This window comes from Myotis yumanensis, unplaced genomic scaffold (assembly GCF_028538775.1).
Source record: "Myotis yumanensis isolate MYYU_CA2020_CCGP unplaced genomic scaffold, mMyoYum1.0.hap1 SCAF_2, whole genome shotgun sequence".
Taxonomy (NCBI): domain Eukaryota; kingdom Metazoa; phylum Chordata; class Mammalia; order Chiroptera; family Vespertilionidae; genus Myotis; species Myotis yumanensis.
In genome coordinates this window covers 30,279,785-30,299,356 of record NW_027223753.1, presented here as the reverse complement: position 1 = coordinate 30,299,356, position 19,572 = coordinate 30,279,785, and the positions used below count along the sequence as shown (strand labels likewise).

Genomic DNA, 19,572 nt, shown 5'->3' with positions numbered 1-19,572 from the left:
ACTGACTGAAATAAAGAATAATATACAGGAATTCAACAGTAGTAGAGGATTCTGATAATCAAATCAACGATTTGAAATATAAGAAAGCAGGAAACACACAACCAGAAGAGAAAAAAAAGAAGAATTAAAAAATATGAAGATAGTGTAAGGAGTCTCTGGGACAAGCATACCGATATTCATATTATGGGGATACCAGAAGAAGAGAGCAAGATATTGAAAACCTATTTGAAGAAATAATGACAGAAAACTTCCCTTACCTGGTGAAAGAAATAGACTTACAAATCCAGGAAGCACAGAGAGTCCCAAACAAGAGGAACTCAAAGAGGACCACACCGAGACACATCATGATTAAAATTCCAAGGGCTAAAGATAAAGAGAGAATCTTAAAAGCAGCAAGAGAAAGCAGTTAGTTACCTACAAGGCAATGCCCATAACTGTCAGCTGATTTCTCAACAGAAACTATGCAGGCCAGAAGGGAGTGGCAAGAAATATTCAATGTGATGAATAGCAAAGACCTACAACCAAGATTACTCTACATTGCAAAGCTATCATTTAGAATTGAAGGTCAGATAAAGAGATTCACAGACAAGAAAAAACTAAAGGAGTTCATCACCACCAAACCAGTTATTATATGAAACGATGAAGGGTATTCTTTAAGAAGAGGAAGAAGAAGAAAAAGATAAAAAATATGAACAACAAAATGACAGCAAATTTCTACCAACAATTGAATCTAAAAATCAAAATAAATTAATAAGAAATCTAATGATCAGAATAAACTGATGAATAAAATAGAATCAGAGGCAAGTCATGTTCCTGGGCTGAAGAAACTGCAAGAAGGCTAGTCACTAGGGAGAGGAAGCCAGGTGTTGCTACGTGACATCATTACCTGGCACCCACAGCAACCATTTCCGGGCTGGGCTTGGCTGGGCTAGGCTGTGGGCCATATTTTGTGCCACGGGATCTCGGCAACATTGGCTGCAATTTCATGGAGTGTTGCTCCGGGATGGTGGTGGGGCCTGTGTCCCACTTGGGGGAAGCCAAGTGTTGCTTTGTGGGCACCAGGTCTGTGGTGCCATTTCTCTGTAAATGGCCAGTGCATGTCACAGCAGCTCCTGTGTTGAGCATCCGCTCCCTGGTGGTCAGTGTGCATCATAGCGACCGGTCAGATGGACACTTAGCATATTAGCCTTTTATATATATAGATGTATTTTTGGAATAGGGAGACGGAATAGGAGCTTGCTCTGTCCACTCCACACATCAACCCGGGATTGCAGTACCTCCAGGAATGGTGCACACACACAACACAAATTTTTTTAAATCTGAAGATGATGATCATGTGTTGAAGAGTCTTAGCTTTTCCAGACTATACTCACCTGGCACCAAACATTGTTATAGCAATATTATTGATTATATTCCCTATGCTGTAGTTGACATCCCCATGACTATTTTGTAACTACCAATTTGTACTTCTCAATCCTTTTACCTTTTTCACCCAGTTCCCCAACTGCCATCCACTTTGGCAAACACCAGTCCTCTCTCTATATCTATGAGTCTGTTTCAATTTTGTTTATTCATTTATTTTGCTCATTAGATTCCACATATGAATGAAATCATATGGTATTTGTCTTTCTCTGACTGGCTTATTTAACTTAGCATAATATTCTTCAGGTGCATCCATACTGTCTCAAAAGGTAAGATTTCCTTCTTTTCATAGCTGAGTAGTATTCCACTGTGTAAATATACCACAGCTTTTTTTATCCACTTGTCTAGTGATGCGTACTTGGGCTGCTTCCATGGCTTGGCTATTGTAAATAACACAGCAGTGAACATAGGGATGCATATATTCTTTCGAATTAGTGTTTCAGGTTTCTTTGGATATATCCTCAGAAGTGAAATTGCTGGATCATAAGGCAGTTCCATTTTTACTTTTTTGAGGTAACTCCATATCATTTTCCACAGTGGCTGAACCAAGCTACATGCCACCAACAGTGCATAAGGGTTCCCTTTTCTCCACATCCAGACTAACACTTGTTGTTTGTTGATGGTAGCCATTCTGACGGGTGTAAGGTGATATCTCATTGTGGTTTTAATTTGCATCTCTCTGATGATTAGTGACATTGAGCATCCTTTCACATGTCTATTGGGCATCTGTACGTCCTCTTTAGAGAAGTATCTATTCAGGTCCTTTGCCCATTTCTTAACTGGATTATTTGTGTACTTTTTGGTATTGAGCTTTATAAGTTCTTTATAAATTGTGGATATTAACACACTGCAGACCAGTAGTTTTATTGTTAGCTTTACCCAGTGGCCAGATAAGTTACTATTGGATGAGTACAAAAAACGTTTACATAAATGTTAAAAGCACGCTTTAAAATTAAATACCCATTGCATTTTGAAGTTATTTATTACGTTCTTACAAGCTAATATCTTTTTAAAGTATGATACTTTGTAAAACACTGTGTAATATGAAGCGAGAATTCTCGTGATCCGTCCACATTGTGGTGTTAAGACCTTATCAGATGTATCAGCAAATATGTTTTCCCATTCAGTGAGTTGTCTTTTCATTTTGTGGATGGTTTCCTTTGCTGTGCAAAAACATTTTAGTTTGATGTGGTCCCATTTGTTTATTTTTGTTTCCTTTCCCAAGGCAATGTGTCAGAAAAAAATATTGCTATGAGAAATGTCTGAGATTTTACCGTCTATCTTTTCTTCTAAGATTTTTATGGTTCTGAGTTTAACATTTAAATATTTAATCCATTAAGAGTAATTATAATTTTTTAAAACAGTAACTACAAATACCTCCTGTTGGGACAGAAAGCCATTCTCCACTGAAAACATAGCCCCGGCAATCTCTCTTTGCCTAAATCAGTGATGGCGAACCTTTTGAGCTCGGCGTGTCAGCATTTTGAAAAACCCTAACTTAACTCTGGTGCCGTGTCACAAACAGAAATTTTTTGATATTTGCAACCATAGTAAAACAAAGATTTATATTTTTGATATTTATTTTATATATTTAAATGCCATTTAACAAAGAAAAACCAACCAAAAAAATGAGTTCACGTGTCACCTCTGACACGCATGCCATAGGTTCACCATCACTGGCCTAAATCCATGTGCACCCACCTCTCTTTGGACACCTGAAAAGTGTATTGACAGCATTCCTTGCAAGACTTAGAGTCAAAGATAAAAATACTCCAAGTGCCGGACTCAAGAACTGCACAATGCAGGACACTGGGCAGTAATTTCAGAAAACTCAATACTGGGCCAGCTTAAAACAGACGAGATGTACTGGTTGACCCTCTGCACAGCTCTGTGGCAGAAGGACTGAGTGGACAGGCTCTGAAGAGTGTCAGACGGTGTGGGTTAAACCCTGTGGGACCTTGAGGCAATTGCTTAATCCTCTCCTGCCTCAGTTCCCTTACGTGTAAAATAGGGATAGGGTAGCCTTACCACAACATCTAAGGCAGATTCCCCCCTAGTTTACAGATGATGAATAGGAGGCTTATGTTCCTTGTCTGAGGACAGACTATTCGGTATAGGTCAGCATAAGGAGTAAACCCTGGGACCATTTGATTCCCACTTCATGTTCTTTCCTCTTCCAAAGATGAAGAAGGAAAATATGATGACAAAGGTATAAAATAAATTATCAGATCATGCCAGAAAGAATGACCTACCCACCATAGGGAAGGTCAGATGACTCTTAATGTGATGCTCAAGATGAGAGCCAAATGAGGTGGCTTCTTCTAACTTCTTAGGGCAGCTTTCACTGGTCAGCACTCTAGGATGATGTTTAAGAAACAAAGATCTGGCTCCAGTCCCACTCCCTTCTTACAATCATTCAGCCTGTTTGGAGTCGTGGTGGGCTGGTTTTTAATGCAGAAAAAAATTGCCCAAGGCCAATGTGCATCCCTCTTTTTGCTTCTAGTTACCTAAAGAAAATAATTTGGAATCCAAAGCCACACACACACACACACACACACACACACACACACACCAAAAAGAAAAAAGTCTCAGAGCACTGATTCGTAACCTTCCTTCCCTTTCTTCTACCCCCTTGCCCCTCAGATGTGAGGAGGCCTATCAAGGACCTCAGCGATCCATGGCAGATGGTGTCACCAGGAGGCACACAGACTCTCCAGCACAAGTGTTTTTATGATTGGAAAAATCCCTGTCCCTGTTCAGAATCAGTGCCGTAAGTGGAACAGTCATCAATTTATGAACAACAACAAAAAGGAATATTAAGAGGAATTCAGAAAATACATGTTAAAGTCCCTGGCAGCCTGAGAACCCTATGTGATTGCAAATCAAAACACCAGTGGAAGTTTGGAAAAATGCAGGTACCTCCAGGTTTTTACAGGATGGTCTTGGCATGTGCTGTTTGACAGAATTTATTTCACTGTAAGTTTAAGTTAATTCTTTTTCTAGCTCTCTATGTCTCCGAGTAGAAGACAGAGCCCTGCTTGTTTTAATGAAGGACTTGTGCGTCTTTTGCAATAGCAAGCAGTAAAGGGTTTGGCAGGTGGTCAGGATCATCTTTTTTTTTAAAATATATTTTATTCATTTTTTACAGAGAGGAAGGGAGAGGGGTAGAGAGTTAGAAACATCGATGAGAGAGAAACATCGACCAGCTGCCTCCTGCACAACCCCCACTGGGGATGTGCCCTCAACCAAGGAACATGCCCTTGACTGGAATCGAACCCGGGACCCTTCAGTCCTCAGGCCAAGGCTCTATCCACTGAGCCAAACCGGTCAGGGCAGGATCATCTTTCTCCTCTTGGAAACCTCTCTTAGAGGCTTTAGGAATAATGGATATCACAGGAACTCCTCTCTCTGTTGTGTTTTTTGTTTTTGTTTTTGTTTTTAGAAATGCAAGGTATAGGAAAAAATCCCATAGGATTTAAGTAAAATACAAACGGGGACATTGATTATGCATAAAGCGGAAGGCAGACCTGTATAAATTACAGATCTGTCCACTGTAATTCAGGACAATCGTCTGGCTGAAAGCACATACCAACAGCAATTGCCTGGCAAAGTCTATGATGCAACACAGTAAACAACATGGATACCTAAGAATGAAACCACTCCAGAGGATTTCTAACCCATTTAAGTCAATTTCAGAATTTCTCATACACGTCACTTATTTAGTGAGAAATATGACAGGTGGCCAATCACTCAAAATTAGGCCAATGATAAAAATATTGTACTTACGGTTTTTTCTTTATTATATTTTCCCCAAAGTTAAGTCTGTCATTAACCATCAACTATTCCATATATTGTTGTTACTATTAACAATAACAACAATGGAACAATGCCACTTACTACAAGTCAGAGACTACAAGCCAGGATCATTACAAATATTTGCTCATTTCATCATCACAGAAACTCAGTGAGAAAACTGGGGCTTAGAAGAGTCAAGAAACTGACCTAATGCACAGAGCTAACTAGTCATGTGTGGAACAAGAATTCAATCCCAGGTCAGACTCTGAAGATGGTAATCAGGACTTCATGTGACCTACTGAGTATTTCCCTCTGTCATTTATAATGCTGGAAGAGGTTGGCCCTTGCATAAGAACACAAAAGCATGAGAAATGCCTTATTGGCTAACACTAGTTGTGACCGGAAGGAAACTCAGTTTCAGAACAGTAACAAGGGGCCATTTGTTGAGATAGCAAGATGACTGACCTTTATGAGATTGGTTTAGAAAAAGGTCGTAACCTTCCTCCGTGTTTTTTAAGTTTCTCTTCCGCTCTCTTTATACATATACAGGGTATCCCCCAAAAAATGTATACAAACTTTAACAGCTGATAGCTCCATTTTGAAAATGAAATGCATTTTAATAAATGCTGCCTTTATAATTATTCAAAGTTTGTGTATAAATTTTGGGGGACACCTATATACTAATTTCTTTAGATGTCTGGTGCCTACCTGTTTGCAGCCCACTATACTATAAACTACATTAGTGCCATGGCTATGTGGTTCATTTCTTTTTCTTTCTCTTGGTTCATTTTTTTAAAATCTCCAACACCTGGAACAGTGCCTGACGCATAGTAGGTGCTAAAAAAAATCTGTTAATTGCCAGGAATAAATGTGTAACGGGACAGAAAAAAAGGAAGTCCAGGGGAAGGGAAAGTAATGAAGGAGGGGAACCCGGATAATCTAGAGTAGCCAAGCCACAGAAGGGGGTTGGTTAACACTGTCTAGCAGAACTATAAGGAAAACAGGAATGAGAACTGACAAATGAAGAGCAGGTCTAGAAGGATTTGAACAGCCAGTGGCTCCATGGACTTTCTCCCAGGCATGAAGGTAGATGATCAGAAATGCAAATGATAAAGCCTGCAGGTCAAAGCATTTCTGAAGTTTGTAATATAAAAATTCTGTCTAAAGTTTTGTTTTCTGTTAGTGACAACAAGGTTCTCAGGCTCATTTTTATCACATAAAGGTAAAAATATGGGAGGAGCTGGGGCCATTCTAGGAGTTCTCATCTGACTCTGCTCTAAGACCACACTCTTGGCCTCTACTTTTTGGAACTTCTCATAGGCCTGCTTAAAATGCTGACCTGGTCATATCCCAGCCAGCCCATCTGGGGCTCCATAAAAGTGGAGGATATCTGCTATTTTTCATTCACGGTATTGTTCTCACATGGGATCTTTGCCGCTGCCTTGCTAGTCTTTACTCATCCTACTTTTACACTGTGGAGGAAGTTTGTAACTGAACCTCTGTTGATATATAACAGTGCCTAAATTATTCCTCTGCAGATGAGGCCTTTCTTCATTTGCTTTAATGTGGCATATACTTTTAATTCATGACTTTTATCATGGAAAAGTTTATTGCTATGACAGAATTCATACAATGTCTGTTATGATATAAAGCACAAGAGGAAAATGGCATCTTTGAATCAAGTCCCCATTCAAGATCTAGAGTGTTATACTTGAAGCCCTCCGTGTGGCCCTCCCTGGTTTCATTTTGCTTTTTAAAGACTGCAAACCACTTGATTAGTGAACTCCAGGAACCTGGGCTTAGAAGGGGGAAACTTTAGAGGCGATGTGGTGCTGTCCACTGGGCGGGTGCTGACGAGCCTTGAGAATGCTGGGACAGCCACCATCACTGAGAGCACGGAGGAGGTGCTAGCCCTTTCTCTCCTTTTTCTCTTTGATCTCTCTTCCTGTCCCCTTAAGAAAAAACTGCCACATCCCCTCCCTCTGCTGGAAGGACTAGGGGTGTCTCTCTATAGAGAGAGCAGGTACAGAGAGCCCTACAATGCTGTCTCCTTCCTTTTCTAACAGATGGTTTCTATTAGGACTTACCAGATATTTTTTCGTAGCAGAATCAGACATACACTGAAAAGCAAACATCAGGATCACAAACCTGGTGGCCATTTAGTTATTACAGAAACACAGAGATTTGATAGCTGGAAAATACCTTAGAGATCATTAAATCCAAACTTCTTGCTTTAGACCTGAGAAAACCAAGATATACGACTTGCCCAAAGTCATTTGGCTAAATGCATGTATTCCATCTCCAAATCATTGTTTTAATTTCCTATTATCAATTCTCATTATTGGTAGATAGTCATTATTAAAAATTCGATCACATTATTGATCATTTTCCTTTAGTCTGAGGCACCTGGCCTGACCTAGCGTTCTTCAGTATTTTCATTTAGCAATACTAATAAAAACTATTTTTGATCCATACATAAAGAGGTAATATATATTCATTTTAATAAAAAACACTTTATTTTCATCGTAACAGGATTTCTGCTTTCAACCAAATGTCAGTAAATATTCTATCACACTTTTCTGATATCTTGACATTTTTGCCTCTTATTTTTACTTCTAATAAAATATACACTTGAGCTGAATCTTTAAAAATACGGATACTTCAGCACACTTTTAAATTGTAAGATGATAATCATTATGGGCAGACCTCTTTATTGCGCATTTTACAAATGGAAGGTTTGTGGCAACCCTGAAAGTCTGTCAGTGCCATTTTCCCAATAGCAGTTGCTCACTTCGTGTTTGTGTCACATTTTGGTAATTCTTGCAATATTTCAAACTTTTTCAGTATTATATTATAGTAATATGTGATCAGTGTTCCTATTGTAATTGTTTGGGGGCACCACAAACCACACCCATATAAGACAGCAAACTTATTTGATAAATATTGTGTGTGTTCTGAATGCTCTACCAACCAGCTCATTATAGAAAATTTGAAAAACCTATAAAAGAATAAAAAGGAAAAGACCCCATGATTCTTATCTAACATTCAAAGATTTTTAATAATGTGACTGCTGTCTTTAGCATTGTTTTAATGATGACTCTCTCTTCAGTATACAAGTCTGATCATCTCCCTCTCTTCTTAGAAGGTGTCAAGTTATTCCACTGCGGAGGGGACAGTAGCAATGGCTGTGGATGCCAGGTATTCTGCACCACCGTGTCTGCTCACACTGTTCCCTGTGCCTACGGAGCTCTTCCCTCACCATCCCACCCTCACCACTCACCTCTCAAATTCAAGTTCAAATTTCACTTCTATTAGACTAGACTTATGTGACACCTGTCACAGTGTGCCAAGGATAGCAGAGCTGTTAATAACGCTGACTCTGGAGTCTATCTAGGGTCAAGTCAGATCTGTGTGACCATGGGCCAATGATTTAATGTCTTTGCCTTGGTCTCATGTTTAAAAGGATAAAATACTAAAATTCTCCTCAGAGTATTTCTGTGAGGACTGATTGAGATGATCAGTTACAGGGTAACTGAGCACAATGCCAGGCATATGATAAGTTGCTTATTATAATTGTCAGATGTGTCTCTTCCCCCTAGACACGGAATTTTCAACCTTTTTATCTCAAGGCACACACAAACTAATAACTAAAAGTCTGAAGTTCACCAAAATTTATTTTTGACCTATCTGTCAAAAAAATAGGTGTAATTTTGATTTAGTCACACCAAACTACTATTATTGTGTTGGCTGTTGTCACTTTTTTATTTGACAATCTAAGGGGAAGAGGTCAGTGACCCTTACTAAATAGCCAGGTATTGCATGTTTTAAAAATTCCTGTGGCACACCAGCGTGCCATGCCATACCTGTGTGCATCTGAAAATCACTGCCCGAGATCATGCACATCCCACACGAGGGATTTCTTTTTTTATCTTTTACCTCCTAGCCCAGGGGTGGGCAAACTTTTTGACTCGAGGGCCACAATGGGTTCTTAAACTGGACTGGAGGGCCGGAACAAAAGCATGGATGGAGTGTTTGTGTGAACTAATATAAATTCAAAGTAAACATCATTACATAAAAGGGTACGGTCTTTTTTTTTTTTTTCAGTTTTATTCATTTCAAACGGGCCGGAACCGGCCTGTGGGCCGTAGTTTGCCCATGGCTGTCCTAGCCCGTGCTCAGTAAAGAGCTTTATAAATGTTTGAGAAATGAATGAATGATCTTCCAAATCTTCTTGACATTCTTTGCTGTATATACTTTCGTAGTGGAAAAAGAGGAGGATGAAGATGGGGAGAAATAGAGGAAGAAGAAAGATGATGAAAGAGGGAGAGAAAGATGAGAATAGCATTGAACGGCTGCTACTATTGATGGTATTTGACTCTTGTGTGCACAGAAAACAGGCATGGATTACACTAACCCTGCCTGCAACAGCCTCTTTTCCTGCTCTCTCTTTGGAACCCAGGAATATGTTGTCTCTTACACTTAGTTACATTCTTTTTTTAAAAATATATTTTATTGATTTTTCACAGAGAGGAAGGAAGAGGGATAGAGAGTTAGAAACATCGATGAGAGAGAAACATCGATCAGCTGCCTCCTGCACATCCCCCACTGGGGATGTGCCCGCAACCCAGGTACATGCCCTTGACCGGAATCGAACCTGGAACCTTTCAGTCCGCAGGCCGACGCTCTATCCACTGAGTCAAACCGGTTTCGGCTAGTTACATTCTTGCTCCTGGGACAATGAATTGTGTAACTAGGACTCTTCCCAGAGAGGGGGCCCTCAGCTGGACCCCTGGAGACGAGCCTACAGGACTGCCCAGGGACACCCAGGGAGTTCCAGGTCACCCGTGATGGAAGAATGCACATCAGGCATCCTATGCAGGGCATCACCTCATCCTCAAATCCCCCAAGATAGATGCTGCGCCAAAGTGTGGAATATTTAAAGGTTCCTTTGCAGCTGAAGTGTCTTTTTACTGACTCCAGATCTACTGGCTTCTACTCCTAGTCTAGAGTCGGTGATAAATCCCCGAAAACTCATTAGTGGTTTCTACCACACATAAAAGTACAGAAAGCCTTTATTTTGCTGATTAGGGAAGCTACATAAATTTTTAACTGATTATTAAAAAATAAATGCCAACCTTCGCAGAAAAATAAATTTTTCTATCTCTGACTGATTCCAAGGAGGCCTCGGGGCCTTCAGCTCCTGGGGGCCTGCTCCAGCTTGGCCGCTGTTTCCAAGGGCAGTTCACTCACCACCAGAGGCCCCACATCTGTGAGCAGAGTCGTGGCCCTCAGGAGTCAAAACCCACACCAAGAGCACATGCCTTCCCGGTGGCTGGAGGCACCACTGGCTTGCAGATTATTGCAAAGCCACTGAACCATGGACTTGGAAGTCAGTCTGGTCTGAGTTTAAATTCTAGCTCCTCCAGTTTGGTAGCCATGTGGCCTAGGGCAGGTTGCTTCATCTCTCTAAGTCTGAGTCCCCTCCTTTGTGAATGGGGATCAAATAGCATCTACCCACCCAGGGCTGTGGTAAGGATTAAACAGATGCTGTATAGAAAGGATTCAGGGTGGCACCTGGTACACAGGTCGTGCTCAGTACATGGTAGCTGTTATACTATTATTTAAGAATCATTTTTCTCAGATTCCAGATTTCTTTCTCTAGTGTTTCCACTGAGAGAAAAAGTTAACATTGAGGCTAAAGATGCTAAATTGAAAATTATAATAATAGCTAACCTTTAGGAGCATTTATACTGTTCCAGACACTGCATATAGGATTGACATATTTTATCTCAGTTAATCCTCACCTCAACACATCAGTTGGGCACCACCATGAACCCCATTTTAGAGATGAGTCTATGTGAAGTAAAATAACTTACCTTGGGGGAAGGGTAAGGAAAGAGAGAAGTAGCTTGGTGGGCTGAGAGATGGGAGAGGGAGTGGTTTGGGAAAAATTTTGGAGGAAAGAAAAGAAAATATTAAGAAGTGTCTTGCCCAGCCAGCGTGGCTCAGTGGTTGAGTGTCAATCTATGAACCAGAAGGTCACAGTTTAGTTCCCGATCAGGGCACATGCCTAGGTTGTGGGCTCAATTCCCAGTGTGGAGCATGCAGGAGGCAGGCAATCAGTGATTCTCTCTCATCATCGATGTTTCCATCTCTCTCTCTCCCTCTCTCTTCCTCTCTGAAATCAATAAAAATATATTATTTTGGGGTTATAAACTGGTTCCCTATGATGTTCTTTCAGAACATTAAATCTAATCTAAGTTAAGATTAGAACTTTTCATTAACAGCTCCATTATTGTTTTGAGACCACCTAAGTGCAGGGGGCAGAGTTAAGCGGGAAGGAAGCACCTTCCCCAGAATTGTAAGCTGGATCCTACATCAGCAAAAACTCACGTTAAAACCCACCAGGATGAGCGGCCTCATTGCACTCAGTAGGGCGGCCTGCAATGCAGAGACATCCTAGTCAGGGGGAGGAACTAACTGCAGCCTCCGGGAGAGGCAGCCACACTCAGCACAGGGATCCACCCCCAAGCTTCTCCCCCGCTCAGCTCCTTTTTGTTCTTTCATCTTTCCCCTCTCTTTTCTAATGAATGTGTGACTCAGAGTTTTAATGAGTTACCAGGAAAAGTTAACCAGAAGGGAAGCCCATTGAGTAAATGCATAATTAAAATTAGGAATGGACAGAGGAATTACAATCATTTCGGGAGACGGGGAGCATGCAGGAATGACTCAGGGGTTAAGCTGCTTAGAGAAGAACCTCTGGGACTTCAATTGTGTCTGGTGATGGTGTGGAAACTGAAAGAAAATTCTGGAACCCTCCCACAGTCAAAAGTAACAGCAACAGGAAGCACGTTCTGCCTATGAGCCCACTCCAGGGGTTTCTCTAACTGCAGCCACTCCAGGTCCGCGAAGCTAATGGACCCGCAGCACAAATGCATGACAGATGTCAATAGTCTAAATGTGGTGACTTGCCATCTTATTCCCACACAAGTGTGCTTGGCATTCGAAGAGGGCTGAGGTTATGCACTTTCCTCCTCGAACACAGAAGCGCATCTTTGACGATGTGGAGAGGCATATACACCTCATGAGTATTGCAACTAATGGAAATAAAAAGAGGTGTGAGCCCAAAAGTTAAGTGTGAAGTTTTAAATTCATTTTTTACTTAGGTTTGAATATAAGTTGATACAGTTTCTGAACAACACAGGAAACACATTACTGAAGCTACAATATGAACCATGAAGGAGAGAGAATTGGAAGGTGCTCTTGCTTTGGGCACTTATTCATTCAAGAAATTCTCCCAATTCCTTTCTCTGTACTCAGGGCTGATCAGCAGTGATCATGTGAGTGTCTAAGAAGCCTTACAAGCCCATGGACACAGACTATAGACAGGTGAAGGCTTGGGGGGAGGATGAGAGATGGGGAAGGAGCCAAGGGGAAAAATGGGGGACATCTATAATACTTTCAACAATAAAACATTTTTAAAGCCTTACAAGGGGTGGGGAAGTGACCTAAATTTTCTTTTAGTCAAAATTTTATGTTGATTTTGTAATATATATATATATATATACACACACACACACACACACACACACACGGAAAATTAATTATTTAACATGAGAGGGTCCAATGATTTATTTTTCATATTGACTCAATAAAATAAGGAGAGTTTAAGTTTTTACCCTATTTTCTAAAAACCTAACTCCCACTAATCTGTAAGTCGCTATAAACAAAAGTTAAAAGAACTGTCCTGTGTCCCAAGAAAACTTAAAGTTTTGCCAAAATTATCTTTATACAATTAATAAAAGAAGTTCATTTTATCAAATAAAATGAAATACAATCCAAAATTGTTACTATGTTAATCTTGATCCAATCCCCAAACAGTGGTCAAGCCAGTAGGTGTTGGTTTCTCATCAATAGTTGTCAATAAACATAAACATTTAGCATAGCACAGCCTGAGTCTGACACAGTAGAGTGTGGGCTCAGGAGCTAAGCCACTTGGCGTCAAGGCCTGGCTCCCACCTAAATAGCTTAGGCAAGTAAATGAACTCCTCTGAGCCAACCACGTCCTTAATCTTCCAGTGAATCCAAAAGCACATGGGAGAACTCCATCGTCCCAGGACAAACTGGGCAGAGAGAGAAAAAGAAAAGCTCAAAATGCAGTGGTCCCTGCTGTTTAGATTTGACACAGAAAGAAAACTCAGAATGCTAATGAAGGAGGATGATTTCAGAAAGGTTTGCTTACGGTTATTCTTAGCTAAGGGGTAAGATGAACACCTAGAAGGTGATAATGCAACACAAAAATCCTCCCGGAGTTAGCCAGCTCTCGGTGTGAATCACTCCCTGAGTCAGGGCAGGATCCGGCACCAGCTCCTGTCCTTGAACAGTGCAGTTACCTGAGTCAGAGCCTATTTTGAAAAACTAAACTGATCTACATCTGGCATTTCAAGGGCGAGTCAACTCACCCACATGCAATCAACCACAGGTGACTTTTCTTCTATTCATAGATATCCTGGAAATAGATCTGAGAGCAGAGGAGGCAACATGGTACAGCGGAAATGATACCTATAAACTCCTGAACCACCTTGCAAGCTCTGAAACCTGGAACAATCACCTAACCCCTCTGCTCATGACATTCTCATCTGTAGAATGGATGGCATAGAGGCTGCCATAGAAAGGGCCAAGAGCAAGGACGTGCTGCACAAGGCTCATGAATGGAGCAGCCATAGTGGAGGGACAGAGACTACACATGGGCCCAACACCATACACTCCCATCTCTCGGGCTTCTCTAGCTGCTGCTGCTACTGCCGCTGCTGCTGCTGCATGTTCAACTTGCCAGCTACAAAGACCAACCCTGAGCCCCTGATATAGTGCCACTCTTAGAAGAGACCAACCAGCTAGTTGGTGAATGAGTTGATTCTCTTCCACCTTGAAAAGGGCCATATTTCATCCTGATTAGGATTGACACATATTCCAGGTATGGATTTATCTTTCCTGCTTATGGGCTTCAGCCACCACCACCATCCACAGACTCACAGAGTGCCCAATTGACTGCTTCTCCTAAAAATCTGATCCCGCATAAATTCACTTTGAACAAAGAAATGTGCTTTGCAGGAAAGAAGGTGCATATGGGCACATGAGCATGTGATCCCCTGGTCCTACTACCTAGCGCACCGTTCAGAAGCGGCTGGACCGACAGAACACTGAACAACTTCTTGAAAGCACAGCCGAGGCGCAAGCTTGGACACAACACCCTGCACAGAGGAGACACTGTCCTTTGGGAGGTAGCATATACTTTAAATCAAGAGCCGTTATATGGGGCTGGTTCCCGATCAATAGAATGCACAGGTCTGGGAACCAGGGGGTGGGGGCATAGGAGTGGCTCCACCCACTAACACTCCCAGTTCACTTGGGAAATGTGTGTCTCCTCTGCTTAATACATTCGGCTCCATGGGACACAGTTTTTACTAAAATTAAAGCTTTAACCACTGCCCCCCTCGCCCCCCCCCCCCCCCCCCCCCCCCCCGTTACTCTAGGCTCCTCATTCCACTAACAGGCAAAGAAATGGAGTTGTCTTACTGGCAAGGGGATCTGACAGTGATCATCATGAGAAAGGGGATTGCAGCTCATACCCTGGGGTAGGAGGGAATGCAGATGACATGCGATGGATATGACAGGAGATCTACCAGGGTGTGTCTCGGTCCTTCAATGCCCAGTTTAAACTGTAAACTGGCAGGTACATCAGCCACATCCTGATAAGGGCCTTTGCAACCAAGGGCTCAGACCCCTCAGGGATGAAAGTCTGGGTCCACCAGACAAGCCACCTTGATCACAGAGATGCTAGCCAAGGGAGGGGATTCTAGAAAGATTAGTAGACAAGGGAGATGAGTATCAGCTATGGCCTCAGGACCAACTGCAACAATAGAGGCTGTAGATTGTCCCATTCACTCAAAAGATATCTGACCAACAAGAATCCTGGAGAAGTTGAGAGAGGATAGTGTAAGGTTAAAGTGAGAAACAATGGATCTGAGTGGTACAAGGGGTGGCCCATAGCCAATGCTATCAGCATCCCACTCAGATCCCCATTTATCATCCTCCTGCTGCTGGCGGTGTTGGCTGCATAAGCATAAGCTCATACCTGCATCTCTCTCTGGAGGTTTCTGCTTCTTCTATGGGAGCTGCCTTTCCTAGAGATGCCTCTCCCTCCTCCCCCAAGGGACACCTGTGACTGACAGGTGCAAGGGAATAAAAGTCGGACCCCTTGCCTCAAGGAGTCCACTCTGGAGCACCTCATGGAATTAGGCTGTCTTTGGCAGTGTGGGCGGCTCCAACAAGGTGCCGTGGACTAGAAAGCTTATGAAAAATGGAAATGTGTTTCTCCTAGTTCCAGAAGTTTGAGATCAGGCTGCCAGCATGGCCAAGTTCTGATGACAGCTCTCTTCCAAGTTACACACTGCTGTCTTCTTGTGTATCTTCACATGGAAAAAAAAAATACTAGAGAACTCTGTGCTCTGTGGGGTCTCTTTTATAAGGGCTTTCCTATTCATGAGGTTTCCACACTGATGATTTAATTACTTCCCCAAACCCCACCTCCTAATGTTATCACATGTAGGTTAGGATTTCAACATATAGATTTTGAGGGGATATAAGCATTCAGTCCATAACATAGGCTGAAGCCAAACTTCTCTGAAAACCACGTCTTTGCTTAATTTCTCCCTGTCCTATTCTGCTTCTCTCTCTCCATTAGGGGTTTTTCATAAGAGCAATCGTTCAATAACATCTTGCTTATGTTTCCCATCTAGGCCATGTTTCTAGGTGCCCACCTGAATACAGCTATCCTGTGTGTATTTTTGTGCATCCACTGTATTTACAGCCCCATACAAAATGCTCAAGGCATATGATAGTTAGTGTTTAGCAGAGACCCACTCTCCGCCCCCTCCACTGTGGAAGAATACCTCCCTGCCCCACTATGGCAGATTGTCTTTTCCCCAAATGGCTGCAACACCGTCTCCCAGTCATGCAGTTCTTACAGTCCTCCCATAGAGAGTTGGGGTCTGCATCTCTTCCCCTTGAAAGTGGGCAGGCTTTTGTGGCTGTTTCAACCAAAAGAGAGCGGCAGAAGTGATGCTATGTGACTCCTAAGGCTGGTCTTAAAAGACAACATAGCTTCCACTTGGTTCTCTCAAACAATTCTGCTGGAGCTCTAAGCCACCTTGTAAGTAGTCCGACAGCCCTACAGGCACCAAGCTGGGTGAAAGCCCAGCTGGCCCACGCAGAGAGACCACGTGGAGAAGCCCGAGAACACTAGTCAGCCCTCTGCTATGCCAGCTCCAGTCATCATCTGACCGCAACTGAAGAGAGATCCTGAGCCAGGACCAGCCAGCAGAGCCCTTCCTGAATTCCTGACCCATAGAGACCATCAGAGACAATACAGTGATTGTGATTGTCTTAAGCCACTAAGTTTTGGGGAAATTTTTTCCTTGGCAATAGAACCAGGACACCCACTGATGTTGAGCTTAGTCACATGACTTGTTTTGGTCAATGGGATTTGCATCTTGTATTTCTGCCATCACCATGAGAAAAGCATGCCTTGGGTACAAGCATGCCTCTTAAACAAGAACGACGAGAGAGGTGTGTGCCAGACCTAAACAAAACCTAGGGCCAGCCCTAAGCCCCCCATGGGATCAATTGAGGCCTTCATTTTGATTGTATCACAACTCAACTTCCCTACCTACCCAATCCTTCCTCATCTCCTACCCATGGATCCAGAGAGCATTCCTACATTCCTCAATAAACCCCCTGCCTATGCATCTCCATCACAGACTCTGTTTCCCAAGGAACCTGACCTGAGACAAGTGGATAAACAAAAATGAATTCTGTCCCAATCACTCTGCAACCCAAGAATAATATTTCTACACCAGTCTCCATGGTAGCACATACTGGGCCTGCAGTAGATACTCGTTGAATGGATCAATCTGGCCATTTTGTCCTTGAATTCTGGTAACTCTCACCATACACTTGGTGAACCTGGTTCAAATTGCTACATTATTTTGCAAGAAAAAAAATTGATTTGTAAAACTTTCATAGTTCCTTCATAGACCAACTGAGTTGGTCTCAGTTACAATGGATCTGCCTGAGCACAGGATAGGTGAATTCTGCTGCTAGCTATTTCTAGAAATGAAAGTGTAATGCCAGTGCTGCTCTCTTTAGACCAAGTGAGTCAAGATTGGAGGCAGGGTTTTTTCTAAACAATAATGTGGACCAGAAGCCTGACGTTGCTCTTCTTGCTAGGGGCACATAAAAAATTCTGTAATCAAGCATCCGTTCAGAGGCATGCTTCTGAGAAGCAGAGCCACCAGGAGTTGCTGAACTGTCAAGGTCACATTCAGAGATCAAGGGTCCTACTGTGGGCTTACAAAGTGGCGAAGGGCACAGAACAGTTCAACAGCGGAAGCAGACCCAGTCAGCGCTCACAGGAGGGCAAACAGTCCTCATGCCAGCATCTGAACAGCATGTACCACACTCAGAAATGGACCAGTATTTCAAGACTGGTGAATTCATCCAGCTGATTGATGTTCTCTTTGATCTGCCTTCTAGGTCAACCATGCTCACCTCCGTATCAACAATGCTCACCTCCAGATCTGTTTGCAGCTATGGCCCACGGGGATAAATGAAAAAGAAAAGGGAAGATCATTTTTTGTCTCTGCTCCAAGTGGTAACTGAAAGTTTACCACTGATCTTGTAGTGCCTTTCATCTGAGGATCTCCTAAACACATTTACAGCATAATTCCTTCCTTCCTATTGCTTCTCTCTCAGGCACTATTATTCTGCCTCCTGAGATGGAGTCATCTAAGGCTTAGAGGATGAGCGATTGGCTCGGGCAGAGGCATTTGATGCCAGAAACCCAACTTGCAGCTCCCAATTCTTATCCTCACTTACTGGGTTTGCTTGTTCCAGAATGCTGCCCAAAACAGGCAACTAAAGGTTCAATGAACCTCCACTCTGCTCTAATTCCCTCCAAGGATTTGCACCTGCAAATGTTACTGCCCCTTTCTTTGCTTCCTACTTTGTATAAAATGCAATTTCCATCTCTTGCTATCTTAAAAGTAAGCATGTCATGGAAATTAATGGGACAGCATTTATTTACAAGCATATTCTTAGAAACCCCAATTCAAACTATATCTACAGCTATTTCTCATAGTACATCAAAACTACTGTTATGAACAGTCACTGAGGATGTAATCATTAAGTGAAGGTGAGATTATATGGAAGCAGAGTTGGTCCCTAATCCAGTAGGTGCCTTATAAAAAGGGACAGTTTGAACACAGACACCACAAGGAGAAAGCCATGTGAACCCTGGAGTTGTGCTGCCAGAATCCGAGGAATCACCAGAAGCTGGGAGCGAGGCCTGGAACAATCCTTCCCTGGCGCCTCCAGAGAACACAGCCCTGCCCACACCTTGATTCGGGACGCCCAGACTCCAGAACTAACAGACAATAAAATTCTGATGTTTGAAGCTAAGCCACCCAGTTTGTGGTACTTTGTTACTGCAGCCCTAGCAAATTAATACAACCACAGTACTCAGCACACTGCTGAAATTTAGAACGTTAAAACCCGCACAGTGCTTACAGCCCACCTGCTTAGAACCAAAGCAGAAAGAAAGCGAGTAGGTGAGCTGAGCAATGGGAAGAAGAGGTTGGGCACATGAAGTATGTTGATCCAGGATGAGTGCACCAAAGTGGCGAGAGAGAATTTGGCAGGGAGAGCATGAAGGAGATGTTGAAAATGATTATCTTCCATGGCTCCTCCAACTCCACAATCCAGAGCCTCAGCTGTGTGAACTGCCACCTGCTGCTACTACCAAATGAGGGACCCCCAAGAGAGGTTTGTACCCCCAGGTTCCCCCACCTCCTAGCTGCCTTCCTTCCTTCCTCTCCTAGCTCAGGAGGTCCAGGCGCGCCAGCCGGAGGAGGAAGCAGATGCAGGCCCGCCTCTCCTACAGCTCCCAGACTGACCGTTGTTCCCGCCTGAGCACACACAGAGGAGGAGGACCAGGCAGTCACACGGGTGATATCAAACTCATGAAAGGCAGCATTTGCAAATAAAGCAGAGGTCTCAGGTGTCATGTATTCATTGAGAACCTGCAGTGTACGAGGGCTGTGCCATGGTGTGACTAGATGCTGTGAGACTGAAAGCATCAGTGACAAATCCCACATTTCCTCCCATCACACCCAAAAGCAACATAGTGAGACTCCCTGCTGGCCTGTCCCACCTACCTCTTCCTCCAGCACTCCAGCTGTCCCCGCCCATCCCGGGCAGCACAGCTCCCGTGGATGCTTCCGCTCACTCTGGAGTCAA

At 42.9% G+C, this 19,572-nt stretch overlaps 1 protein-coding gene and 1 pseudogene across 2 annotated transcripts in view; one reads left to right on the top strand and one right to left on the bottom strand.

The window, feature by feature from the left end:
* The window catches only part of HIVEP3 (HIVEP zinc finger 3), a 400,522-nt gene that overhangs the window by 320,217 nt on the left and 60,733 nt on the right, over window positions 1–19,572 (bottom strand). The gene's annotated exons all lie outside the window — the stretch shown is intronic.
* Window positions 1,171–1,299, top strand: LOC139004794 (U2 spliceosomal RNA; annotated as a pseudogene).